This window comes from Gossypium hirsutum, chromosome A06, assembly GCF_007990345.1.
Source record: "Gossypium hirsutum isolate 1008001.06 chromosome A06, Gossypium_hirsutum_v2.1, whole genome shotgun sequence".
Classification (NCBI taxonomy): Eukaryota; Viridiplantae; Streptophyta; class Magnoliopsida; order Malvales; family Malvaceae; genus Gossypium; species Gossypium hirsutum.
The window spans coordinates 69,554,759-69,569,380 of record NC_053429.1 but is presented as its reverse complement, the minus strand read 5'-3'; positions in this window follow the sequence as shown (position 1 = coordinate 69,569,380).

Sequence of the window (14,622 nt, the reverse complement as noted above, 5' to 3'; positions counted from 1 at the left end):
GAAAACACATGTAAATATATATAAATAAAATATATATACATCACATAGTCATTTCGTATTTAGTATTTAGTATTATGTATATAACTAATATTTTTATCATGTTCATATAGTTTCAATGGATACCATACAAAGATCTAGCAATTTGAGTAGTAATTTCGGATGAATTCCTGTAGAATCTGAACATCTGGCATGTTAGGGTCCTATTGATCAACTATGCTACTATCGAAATGCACCAAATAGATAGAGTGTTACAACAATTTGGATTCCAACAACTGATTCATGTGGCACCTGAGGTGCTCGATGAAGAGCACAAAATCAACTTACTACGACCGAATACGTATTGGTCGGTCTTCTTCTTGGATTATATCGAAATGTGGGAAAAGCGGTATGATCATATACCTACTTGCAAACCGATCATCGTTCTAAAGTTAACGTACGAGCCGGATTACATGCCATGGTTTAGGATTCATAACAAACCATATTTTCTCTCGAAAGAGCAGAGGCGTTGGTAAATCTGTGTTAAAAGGAAACGACGAGGCCCTTTAAATCTAAAGAGATGGTTGACGAGGCGGGCCCATCAATAGCGCCTATGTAATCATTGGGCCTAATGCCCACACCTCGAGTGACGACGCCTACACCACAGCCAATTCAGATTATGTTAGGTGCATATCCTAGTCCTTATATGTATCTTAACCCTTATATGTTTCTTTTTCCCAGTCCTATGCCAGGTTGGAATGCATGGCCCGGTGCATCTCCTTTCTCGATAACTCTAACTCAACCGATGATATATAGGCCATCATCGTAAGAGGGATCACACAAGGCACCCTCGAGGAGCTCATCTCATTTCCAATCCTCATCGCCTTATAGGATTCAAACACCTCTGTTGTAGGTGATGCAAACACCTCCGTAGTCTTTATTCTATTAAGGTAGGTTATCCTCCCAACACCCATAACTAAAACAACTATAACCCCCGCCGAAAGCTAAAATAAGAAGGAATTTAGCGCGTAACTGTCGACCACCCCCATGTGGCACTGATTCTGACCGGTATATGTATTGATTTTTTAAATATATTTGTATGAACTGTTTTTATATTGTTTTCATTTAATAAAATAGAAGTTGTTTTTAATATATTTTTACAAATTATTTTTATATTTTGTCCTATTTAATAAAATAGAAGTTCTTTTGAATAAGACAATAGAAATAATGCAATATAGTTTCATTTAATCAATTATGAAGTATTTCAATTTGGACATGTTCGAATTGTATAACCTGGGTTCCTACACCATCCGCACAACTCCTGTTGGTTCATTTTTTCCCAGATATCCATAATATCACGTATTTTAATCGAGCAAGGTCAACCTTTTAGTTTGTGATGTAATTTTCAATCCGGTAACAACTCAAACTGAGCAAGCGATATAGACAACCACTTACGTTCATATGGGATCGGTGGGAATACGTGTCTCCACACATTGTACATATATTCTAATTTGCACACTTCGTCGACATAACTCATAGGATCCAAACGGAGATTCTGACAAGCTGCAATTACATAAACGCATGGATAACGAAGTGCGTCAAACCTCTCATAATAGCAAGTCATATTTCTCAAGTGTACACGATATTGCTCGCCGATAATACCTTGGTTTAGTCTGTCGAACTCCATCACACAAAACCATAGGTTGTCACACTGTGTGCATGGTGTTGGCCCGCGCCTTCGCCTTGTTAATTTCTTGCACTACCTTCTAGCACCATACATGGCCTCCCTGTATTTGGCCTTTATAACTCACTGCTTGCTTTAGAAATAATCCCGCCAAACAGAAGTATGTCTCTTGCACAACGGAGGTTATCGACAAATGATGTGTTCCTTTTAGAATAGAATTTACGCATTCAGTCAGGTTTGAGGTCATATTAACATATCGTAGGCCGTCGTCGTATGCTTGTGTCCACTGATCGAAAGGTATGTTACAGAGGTAGTTTGCGCATTGATCGTTAATTAACCATAAAATCGCCAACATTTCATGCAAACGGTCTTTATTAATTTTGTACCCTGTAAATATAAGTGGATAGCGATAATTACATACCACTCTTCTATTCAGAACAAATTGAATATTACAAACAAAATAATATTAGTGGCGATTAAATACCCATGTTGATCACTTGTCGTCGTTCAATGGTAGACTGATATTTATCATAGTTGTTGGACGAAACGTGCCTTAAACAATACCGATGGTGTGTACGATCCCATAGGCTTTCTTGTCACTCAATTACGACTAGTCTTCTAATGCCCCTATTTGATATAAAGCAGATATTAGGTTAGGGGCAGACATGCCTCTTCAACCTAGAAAGAAATAAATTACAGTCATCACTTGACTCCCCTAATGTTATTGTAAACATAATTGGAAGGATTCTCCCACCACCATTATGTGCCACAGCTAGCAATAGTTGATGTGTATATCTACCAAATATAAAGGTACCGTCAATTTGTACCAATGGCTTGCAGTACACAAATGTGTCCTAGCTTAAAGCTCTAAAAGAGACACTTGGCATCCACGGAGCAAGCAGTCGTTATAGTACACAGGGCTCGTTTCAAGGTTTATTACGTGACCTGAGACATACCTCTCTAGCACCTGACACCACTGCCACACCTCATTATATGATGCGTCCCACCTACTGTGCATCTTATCCAATGCCTTTTGCTTAACTATCCAGGCTTTGTGGTAAGAAGGCGTGTACTTGAATTGGTTACAAATATAGGCAATTAAGACTGACACAGAAGTCCTGGGATCCACCTTCACCATCGATAGTATTAAGCCCACTATCATATCTGAATCCATCTTGGGATGATATTGTGAAACACCTATCAACCTGTGAGTACGTTAAATAATGCAACATTAAATAATAACAGTAATATTCAAAACCCCTAAACACCCAGTGATGCTATACCGGTAACACACATATGTGGACTTTTGAACTTCTTTATCTCCTACAACTTTATCCTTTAATTAACCGAAGCCATGATTTTCCATGAAAATGTATTGTCTCGCATTGCACACTTGGCCTCAAACTTCTTAGATTTGGATTTAACTACGTGGTAGTTAACCTTGTTCATGATGTTATATTGTTTCAATTCACTGAGAAAACTATCTTTACTAGAAAAATTCTTACCAACTTTCAATTCACCCAAATCCAACGACGAACTTGTATGGTCACACCTTCTGTGTGGTAGATCTGGAAACTCCAATGCATCATCTGCTGATAGATCAACATTATACATGTGGGCTGGAGGCGAGTACGCCACGAATCGCAGATCTTTTTTTTTCATCATCTGAACCCCCTTCAAGCTCGATTGGAATAGGCTTCAGTTTAGAAAATAATATAACTTTTATACTATCGGGGTCAAGCTCTCGAGGTGGATCTACATCAGACTCATCATCTGACCCATCATCATCTGCAACGTATGAGGTCCCCTCGTCGGTGGACGTCTTAGGGAGTACATCATCCCTTCTTGTGGACGATTCATAATGTCCCCAATCAAATGTGGATTGCCAACAACTAGAAGTTGATGCCATTCTCCAGTACGTATTTTCAGCATTGAACATTGACCCATCGAGGTACATGTCCCATCCACTAACGGAGTGTCGTACAGGGGTTGTGTATTCCATGTTGCCACTAAACACGGATGCTTTCTTGTTCTGCCTCCACTAACAAAGTGTTGGGAAGGGGTCATGTATTCTTCTCGAATAGCAGTAGATGTTGAAATAGCAAGTGCTTCATTTGACAATGAAAATTGTACATATAACTCAAGAGAGGGTGATCCACTAGTGAGATGAGTTTGCACCATCGCCTCCAAGATACGACCACCTTTGATATCAAATGAAGCATATGTCACAAGATCAATTGAAGCACAAAATTGATACTTAATAGACGAAACTCTCATTAGCGTCATTTCGAAGATTTTGCACCTAAGTCTTTTACAAAGTTCTGTCAAACCTATGTTTTGGTTAAAAACTAGTCGCATTGTGTTCTCCGATAAAAAAACAACACAGTTTTCGGTGTGACGTACCTCACCGTCGTAGTAAATAACAACACTAATACGTTCACTCAAGTAACACCCTACAAACCTAGCCTAGACGTTATGGTCGAATCTGCGATGCCACATTGAAGTGTGATTTGAAAAGCATCGCTCTGTTGAAAAATTCGTACTATAAAAACCCTCGTAGTGATCTTTTACAAAACTTTAGGGTATCTTGTTCGTTGTTAAAAACTCAAGTGGGTTTAGCAAAAAAGTTTAATCATTATAGATTGCTATTGCACTTTAAAAATAATGTTTGCTTACGGAAGCTTTTAAAGTATGTTACAATGGCGTGGTGTTTTGAAAGTATTTAATCTTATGAAAAATGGCAACCTACTTCTAACAGACATGATCCAAGATAAATAAATCCCAAATCAAAAGTAAATCTTTAAAAAGGCCTTATTACATAACAAATACCCCAAACTAAATTACTTATAAAATAGAAGTTAAAAAGTGAAAACAAGTGCGAGTGTGTGGCCACCGCCGAGTCCCTTGCAGTACCGTCCCGCTTAAGGATTACCTATGCAGAGAAGCAGAAGGTTGAGTTTAAGCAAACTCATTGTGTAATCCCTTATTAAACAAACAATTAGTCATATAATAAGCAAATACAGTCTGGGCCTAAGCCCATTTCAGTAACAGTCCAGTAACAGTTATGGCCTTAGCCCAATACAGTATCAGTAGCTGTGTGGGCCTAAGCCTATTACACTAACAGTAACAGAAATGCAATCAAAAGTCCTACCCATCCATCCACTACACTCTACTCCATCCAACCCTACACTCCATGTGGGGATAAAATCGACCCACCCATTCTTACACTCCAAAATATAACATCGGTTGCGACATTAAATAGTATATGCAGCAGAGCTGCCAGTATAGTATACTTCCTCTAAATATATCAAACCCACCCCCATGCAACATGTCATGTCATAATATCATACGTGTATGCAAAAATTTCATGGTCGAATACAGTCATACAATTCATAGGGGCATATCAGTCATGTCACCAGTATGGGATTTAAGTATACTTACCGACCCAACAGTAGGTCCACAGTTGTCTCGGACGATCCGTCAAACCTTAATAGTCAATAAATGAAAATGGGCCCAAAGCCCATGGCTCAAGTGGGCCCACACGCTCGTGTGGCCCACAAAGCCCAAAAATGGCCATGTCCGTATAAACCACACAGCCTGGCCCAATAATCTCCACACGTCCATGTGGTTTACCCGTATAGGGCCCACAAGCCCATGGGGCCCACACGACTCATTTCGGCCCAACATGGCCCAAAATGGCCTAAGCCCATGAAATTGCTCATGGTGGCCTCTATGATTGAATGCCCACTTTTTGTACTTTCGATTTACCACACGAGCGAGCGCATGCTCGTGTAGCGACACTAGTCATGTTTTCCAGCTTTTACTGATTTATGCTTATAGTAGTGTGATTACACACCTTAAATGAAGATGCGCGAATAGCCCACGAGCCCAAAGCCTACATTGAATCAAAATACTCCATTAATCAATGACAATAAGATTAACATCTCCTCCTTATATTTATTGCAAAAATTTCCACTAATACTTGCCTTTGCCGTACTAATGATGATTCCACCTTTAAACCGATACACGCAACTGATTACGAACTCCTTTAGAGATTACCTGCGTTTTGAAAGAACTTATTAACTAACGCAATGCACACACATAAATTGAACCAAGCGCACAACCACTTATCGAAGGTGCAAAGCGAAACTAGGGAAGGAAAGTAATCGGTCCACAGTCCACAAAATGATCGCCGCTACAACAAGGCAGAACTAGCGCAATCACTCCCCTAACAATAGTCAGTCGGAAAGAAGGTGTTAAAAAAACTATAGATTCGGCAGAAAGAAAAAAGGTGTGAACAAAAACAAAATCTAAATAGCAGCACTTACCATCCGATCGACAGAAAAAAGTAAAAGAAAGAGTCAACCCACAGAGGGTAAATGAAAGAGCAATACTTGACCAACAAAGATTCAATTGCACTTGAGAGAAGAAGGAAGAAGAAGGCAGGAAAAAATCAATCACCCCAAGCTAAAGCTGAAAGGGTTTGAGAGATAGGAAAGCAATAGGTATTCGGCCAATAAGGAGAAACAAAAAAACCGTGGACAAGAGGGTTGGAGAGAGGAGTAGAATCGCAAGCAAAAAGGACCGAAAGATACCCGAAATAGCATAACAAGGCTTTAGAAACAAAAGAAACCAACCATAATTTTGCAAAAAACCGAACGAAAATAGAGAGAAAGGAACCCCGAAGAGTAGACAATACCGAAAGTATTAGAGAATAGCAACTCAGCTGAAAATCCCTATGCCCACTACCCAATTTCGGCACAACTTTACCATACCTCAAACTCCACTTTTTCTTTCCTTATCTCTCTCCTAGAATCTCTCCACCATAATCTACTTACTCGCCGATTCAAACATCAATCAAACACCTCAATTTCGGTCAACCAAGGACACTTCCCTAGCACTTGTAGCAAAAATAAAATGCTCTAATTTCCTTACCAAGACTTGAACCTCAGACCCCAACTAACACCCCACACGCCACTCACCCCTAGACTAGCAAGCCTTCTGTGACATATTTTACCTGCGATAATTTAAAAGTCTACTAACTACAACAAGGGTTAATTTCCTAAAAACAAAGTTTTTGCAAATGCCCAAGCTTGAACCCAAGACTTCTCAGGTGTTTTCCAAGACACTTAACCATTGAAATAAGCATGCATTTGAGTTACACAACATACATAAAATAAGTACCTATATTTTAGGTCATTACAACTCTACCCCTTTAAAAGAAAATTTCGGCCTCGAAATTTACCTGGTCAAAACAGATGAGGGTATTGATGTCGTATCGTGTCATTGGGTTCCCATGTGGCTTTCTCAGAGTTGTGATTACGCCATAGTACCTTAACTAGTGGAACAGACTTCCTCCTTAAAACCCTCACATCACGGTCTAAAATCTGAATCGGCTCTTCGTCAAAGGTCAGATCTGGCCTAACCTCAATCTCCTCAGTCAAGACGATATGCACAGGATCAGAGCGATATCACCTCAACATGCAGACGTGGAACACATCATGAATCTGGTCTAACTCTGGAGGTAACTCAAGTTGATAAGAAACCGGTCCCATTCGTTTCAGTATGCGGTATGGCCCAATGAACCTAGGGCTTAGCTTGTCCTTCCGTCCAAACCTCAGAACCTTTTTCCATGGCGAGACCTTGAGAAAAACTAAATCCCCTATAGAATATTCAATCTCCTTACGTTTCAGATCCGTATATGACTTCTATCTGTCAGATGCTGCCTTTAGTCGATCTCGAATCAATCTAACTTTATCTTTAGTATTAGAAATTAATTCAAGGCCCAGAACACGATGTTCGCCCAACTCAGTCCAACACATAAGAGTACGACACCTATGACCATACAATGCCTCATAAGGTGCCATCTGTATACTAGACTGGTATCTATTGTTATACACAAACTCTGCTAACGGCAAGTAGTCCTCCCAACTATCTCGGAAGTCTATCACACAACCTTTTAACATGTCCTCCAGTATTTGAATCACCCTCTATGACTGGCCATCTGTCTGAGGGTGAAACGTCGTACTGAAGTCCAACCTAGTACACAAAGCCTCATGTAACTTTTTTCAAAACTGAGACGTGAAGCGAGGATCTCTATTAGATATTATGGAAATTGGTACCCCATGCAGTATCACTATTTCAGACACATATAGCTTAGCCAGCTTCTGTAATGAGTAATCAGTACGAACATATATGAAATAGGCAGACTTGGTCAATCGATCCATGATGACCCATACTGAATCTTTCTTAGAAGGTGTTAGGTGTAGCCCACTAACAAAGTCCATAGTCACTCTCTCCTACTTCCACAGCGGAATCTTAACTGGCTGAAGCAACCTTGACGGTAACTGGTGTTCAGACTTAACCTGCTGACAAGTAAGGCATTTACTCAAAAAGTCGGTAACTTCACGCTTAAGACCTGGCCACCAAGATAATTCACGAAGGTCTCGGTATATCTTATTCCCGCCAGGATATATAAAATAGGAACTACTATGTGCCTCTTGCAGTATAGACTACTTCAGATTAGTATCCTTCGGTACACAGACTCTCCTACGGAAATAGAGTACCCCTTCGCTATTCAGTCCAAAATCTAAAGATTCCCCACTCTCTATCTGTCATAAACGAAGACCCAAAGACTCATCCTCCAATTGTTTTCCCCTAATCTCCTCAATCTACATTGGTTTAACTTTAAGTTTTTCCAACAAGTTGCCATCATCAAACAAACTGAGACGAGCAAACATCGCCCTCAGATCAGTCATAGCCCTTCAACTTAGTGCGTCGACTACCACATTAACCTTACCAGGATGGTATTCAATCGAACAATCATAATCCTTAAGTAGCTCAATCCATATACACTGCCTAAGGTTTAGCTCCTTTTGAGTAAGGAGATACTTGAGGCTTTTACGATCCGTGTAAATGATACACTTATTACTGTACAAGTAATGTCTCTAAATTTTCAGCGCGAACACCACCACAGCCAACTCCAAGTCACCTGTCGGGTTGTTCGCCTCATGTGTCTTAAGCTGACGAGATGCATAAGCCACTACCTTACCCTCTTGTATCAACACACATCCTAAACCAACATGTGATGCATCGCTGTAGATAGTGAATTCTTTCCCAGACTCTGGCTGTATTAAGACAGGAGCCTCAGTCAGAACTTTCTTAAGCTTCTCAAAACTTTCCTGCTGCTTATCAGTCCAGTTAAACAATACCCCTTTATGCAACAACTTAGTCAGAGGTGCAGCAATCAATGAAAACCCTTCCACAAAACGTCTATAATACCCTGCCAGACCCAGAAAAATTAGAATCTCAGATACCGACTTAGGCTGTTTCCAATCCAGAACAGCTTCTATTTTCCGAGGATCAATCCTAATACCCTCAGCAGATACCACATGGCCCAGAAATATTACTTCTCGTAACCAAAATTCACACTTGCTAAACTTAGCACACAATTGTTTCTCCTTTAAAATTTGCAAAACAACTCAGAGATGAGCATCATGTTCATCTTCAGTTCTTGAATACACCAGAATATCATCTATAAACACAATTACGAACCGATCCAGATAGGGCTGGAACACTCGGTTTATCAGATCCATAAAAGTCATTTGTGCATTCGTCAGTCCAAATGGCATCACTAGGAACTCCTAATGACCATAATGAGTCCTAAATGTTATCTTGTAAACATTAGTCTCCTTGACTCTCAATTGATGATACCCCAATCGGAGATTAATTTTAGAGAAGATTAACGCTCATCGGAACTGGTCGAATAGACCGTCTATCCTCGGTAGGGGGTACTTATTCCTAATAGTCAATTTGTTCAATTACCGGTAATCAATGCACATACGCATGGTTCAATCCTTCTTTTTCACAAATAAAATCGGTGCTCTCCACGGAGACACACTAGGGCTGATGAACCCTCAATCCAATAACTCTTAAATCTAAGCTTTAAGCTTCTCAAGCTCCTTCAGTGCCATTGTATAAGGGGCGATGGACACCAGAGCTGTACCAGGGAGGAGCTCAATCCCAAACTCGACTTCACAGTTTGGAGGTAACCCAAGTAGTTCATCAGGAAAACATCTGGAAAATCCTTAACCGTTCTGATATCTTTAACAGACGAAACCTCAGAATCAGAAGCATCGATATAGGCTAGATACGCCTCACAACCCTTATGAACCAATTTCTCGGCCCTAAGTGCAGAAATCATATTTGACAGATAATTCTGACGCTCCCCAATCACAACTACCTCATCACCCTTTGCAGTTTTTAGTACCACCTGTTTTGCAGCACAGTCCAAATTCACCTGATGCTTAACCAGCCAATCCATGCCCAATATTAAGTTGAATTCTCCAAAAGGAAGTTCCATTAAATCTGCCAAAAAGATCATTCCTTGAACCTCTAAAGGTATATCCTTAAACAGTTTATTCACTCTCACTGACTACCCTAATGGACTCAACATAGTAACCTCACTCGTAGTGTTTTCAAACATAATACCCAAAGTCTCACACACAGTGCATGCTATATATGAATGTGTAGACCCAACATCAATCAATGCAGTATAAGGTACATTATGGATAATGAAATACTCATAATAACATCTGGGGCGTCTCTGTCCTCAGTGACGTGCAGCATAAACCAGTGTTGGCTACCTCGCCTCCGTATAACTAGCACCTCTGCCCAGTGCTCCACGACCATGATTCATACCATTTCCACCTCGGCCCTGACCACGGCCTCTCGGTGGCTGCTGAACACCTCTCGACAGCTGCACAGTACCCATACCCGTAACTAGCATCTGATCGGGCCTCCGTGTATAATCTCTGATATGATGCTCTATATATCCGCACCTCAAACATGTCCCTAACCTTTTCCAGCACTCACCCTGACGGCGTCTCCTACAATCAGCACAAGGGTGCAGCCCAAAGGCAGCAACGGGGGGCCCAACTCTGACTGGCCCATCAACTCTGTCTTTTTTCTTAGGCCTCTGAAATGGGCTTGAGGGCTCTAAATCTCTCTTATTTCAACCTTTCTCTTTCTCACGATTCTGGCACTCCGTGCGCTTCACATCTTCAGCGGTTTTTGCCTTATCCACTAAAATAGTAAAATCTCACTCCCTCTGTGGAGCTAACAGAATCCTTAAACTATTTTGGAGGTTATCCTCAAACTGAACATAACACTTTATTCAGTTGCCACCAGCCCACATGCATAGCGGCTAAGTCGCAAAAACTCAGACTCATATTCAGTTACTGATTTATCCCCTTGAGTCAAATTCAGAAACTCTCTCCTCTGGGCATCTACATAACTAGTGCCCACTATTTCCCTTCAAATGTAGTTTTGAAAAATTCTCAAGTCAACCGGTCAGGCTGAGTACCCTCTTTCACTATAAGCTACCACCGATAGGCTTCATCTCGTAGCAACGACACTGCACCTTTTAATTTCTACTCTGGGGTGCAGTCGAGGTCATCCATGATCCTCTCTGTGGCCTCAATCCAATACTCAGCCATATTAGGGGCAACTCTAGCGATACCCTAAAAATCTCAGCCCCATTAGACCGGATTCATTCTGTAATTGATCCATGGCTCACAGTACCAGTTTCAGGCCCAGGGACCCTTTCCAGAATTCGTAACATAGCTTGGGACAGTGCGTCATCCCTAGCTGCACGATCATATGACCCAGTCTCAATTATAGGTGAAGTCGGTGCCTCCTTAGCTTCATTATTAGACATGTGGCCGATGCCGACGATCCAGTCCTAGCACCTCTACGGCTTCCACCACGGCCTCTTGTACCCCTTCCACGAGTACTCTAATGCTCATTATCAGTTTACGAATTATCTGAATTATAAATCTTATGCATCAGTTTACAGTTCCAGTGTTTATTGTAAGATATGTTATCAGTGATTCAGAGTTTTATTTCGTAGATCGCAGTCTTACTACAGTTTTAGGTTAACCTAAAGAGAGTATTTCGGTACAATCCATTGCCTACAGTAGTCTAAATATTTCAATTTAAGCAGACAGTAATTTCAGGAAACTTACAAAATCGGTGCCAGAGACTCGGTAGACCACACATTAAAAAATAACACTTTAAAATACTTTCTAACCATTTGAAATAGTTCTTTTTGGAAATTTTACGTTTTTAGAAAAACACAAATCCACAGCTGAGTTTTGCAACTTGGCTTTGATACCACTGAATGTAACACCCCACAAACCCAACCTAGATGCTATGGCCGAATCTGTGATGCCACATTGAACTGTGATTTGAAAAGCATCGTTCTGTCGAAAAATCCGTACTATAAAAACCCTTGTAGTGATATTTTACAAAACTTTAGGGTATCTTTTTCGTTGTTAAAAACTCAAGTGGGTTTAGCAAAAAAGTCTAATCATTATAGATTGTTATTGCACTTTAAAAACAATGTTTGTTTGCGAAAGCTTTTAAAGTATGTTGCAATGGCGTGGTGTTTTGAAAGCATTTAATCTTATGAAAAATCATGACCTACTTCTAACAGGCATGATCCAAGACAAATAAAACCCAAATCAAAAGTAAAACTTTAAAAATGCCTTATTACATAACAAATACCCTAAACTAAATTACTTATAAAATAGAAGTTAAAAAGTGAAAACAAGTGCGGTTGTGTGGCCATCGTCGAGTCCCTCGCAGCACCCTCTCGCCTAAGGATTACCTGTGTAGAGAAGCAGAAGGGTGAGTTTACGCAAGCTTAGTGTGTAATCCCTTATTAAACAAACAATCAATCATACAATAGGCAAATACAGTTTAGGCCTAAGCCCATTTCAGTAACAGTCTAGTAACAGTTAGGGCCTTAGCCCAATACAGTATCAGTAGCAGTGTGGGTCTAAGCCCATTACAGTAACAGTAATAGAAATGCAATCAGAAGTCCTACCCATCCATCCTCTACACTCTACTCCATCCAGCCCTACACTCTATATGGGGATAAAATCAACCCACTCATCCCTACACTCCAAAATATAGCACTGGTTGCGGCACTAAACAGTATATGTAGCAGAGTTGCTAGTACAGTACACTTCCTCCAAATATATCAAACCCACCCGATGTAACATGTCATGTTATAATATCATACGTGTATGCAAAAATGTCATGCTCGAATACAGTCATACAATTTATAGGGGCATATCAGTCATGTCATCCGTATGGGATCTAAGTATACTCACTGACCCAACAGTAGGTCCACAGTCATCTCCGGGTGACCTGTGCAACCTTAATAGTTAATTAATAAAAATGGACGCAAAGCCCATAATACGGCCCAGGTGGGCTCACACACCCGTGTGGCCCAAAAAGCCTAAAAATAGCCATGGTCGTGTAAACCACACAGCCTAGCCTAATAATCTCTACATGTCCATGTAGTTTACCTATGTGGGGCCCCAAGCCTGTGAAATCGCTCATAGTGGCCTTTAGAATCGAACGCCCACCTTTTTTACTTTCGATTCACCACACGAGTGAACACATACTCGTGTAGCGACACTAGTCATGTTTTTCAGCTTTTACCGATTTTTGCTTATAGTAGTGTGATTACACACCTTAAATGAAGATGCGCTAGTAGCCCACGAGCCCAAAGCATACATTCAATCAAAATACTCCATTAATCAATGACAATAGGATTAACATCTCCTCCTCATATTTATCATAAAAAATTACTAATACTTAGCTTTTTCGTACTAATGAAGATTCCACCTTTAAACTGATGCACACAACTGATTACGAACTCCTTTAGAGATTACCTGCATTCCAAACGAACTTATTAACTAACACAGTACACACACATAAATTGAACCAAGCGCACAACCACACTTACCGAAGGTGCAAAGCAAAACTAGGGAAGGAAAGTAATCGGTTCATAATCCCCCAAAAGATCGCCGCTACAACAAGGTAGAACTAGTGCAATCACGCCCTTAACAATATTTGGCCGAAAAGAAGGTGTTAAAAGAAAACTATACATTCGGCAGAAAGAGAAGAGGGGTGAACATAAACAAAATCTAAATAGCAGCATTTACCACCCGATCGATAGAGAAAAAGCAAAAGAAAGAGTCAGCACACAGAGGGTAAATGAAAGAGCAATATTCGACCAAAAAAGATTCAATTGCACTTGAGAGAAGAAGGAAGAAGAAGGTAGGAAAAAATCAATTACCCCAAGCTAAAGTCGAAAGGTTTTGAGAGATAGGAAAGCAATAGGTATTCGGCCAAGAAGGAGAAACAAAAAACCATGGACAAGAGGGTTGGAGAGAGGAGTAGAATCGTAAGCAAAAAGGACCGAAAGATACCCAAAATAGCACAACACGACTTCAGAAACAAAAGAAACCAACCACAATTTCACAAAAACCCAAACGAAAACTAAGAGAAAAGAACCCCGAAGAGCAGACAATGTCGAATGTATTAGAGAATAGCAACTCAGCCGAAAATCCCTATATCCACTACCCAATTTCGGCACAACTCTACCATACCTTAAACTCCACTTTTTCCTCCCTTATCTCTCTCCTAGAATCTCTCCACCATAATCTACTCAACCGTCCATTCAAACCTTAATCAAACACCTCAATTTCGGTCAACCAAGGATAGTTCCTCAGCACTTGTAGCAAAAATAAAATGCTCCAATTGCCTTGCCGAGCCTCGAACCTCAGACCCCAAGAAACACCCCATACGCCACTCACCCCTAGACTAGCAAGTCCTTTGTGACATATTTTACCCACGATAATTTAAAAGTCTACTAACTACAGCAAGGGTTAATTGCCTAAAAACAAAGTTTTTGCAAATGCCCAAACTTAAACCCAAGACTTCTCAAGCACTTTCCAGGACACTTAACCATTGAAACAAGCATGCATTTGAGTTACACAACATACATAAAATAAGTACCTATATTTTGGGGCGTTACAACTTATTTTCATCCAAATGATCTGTCAAAAGAAAATCAAAACAAAAAAAATTATGCAAAAATATAATGA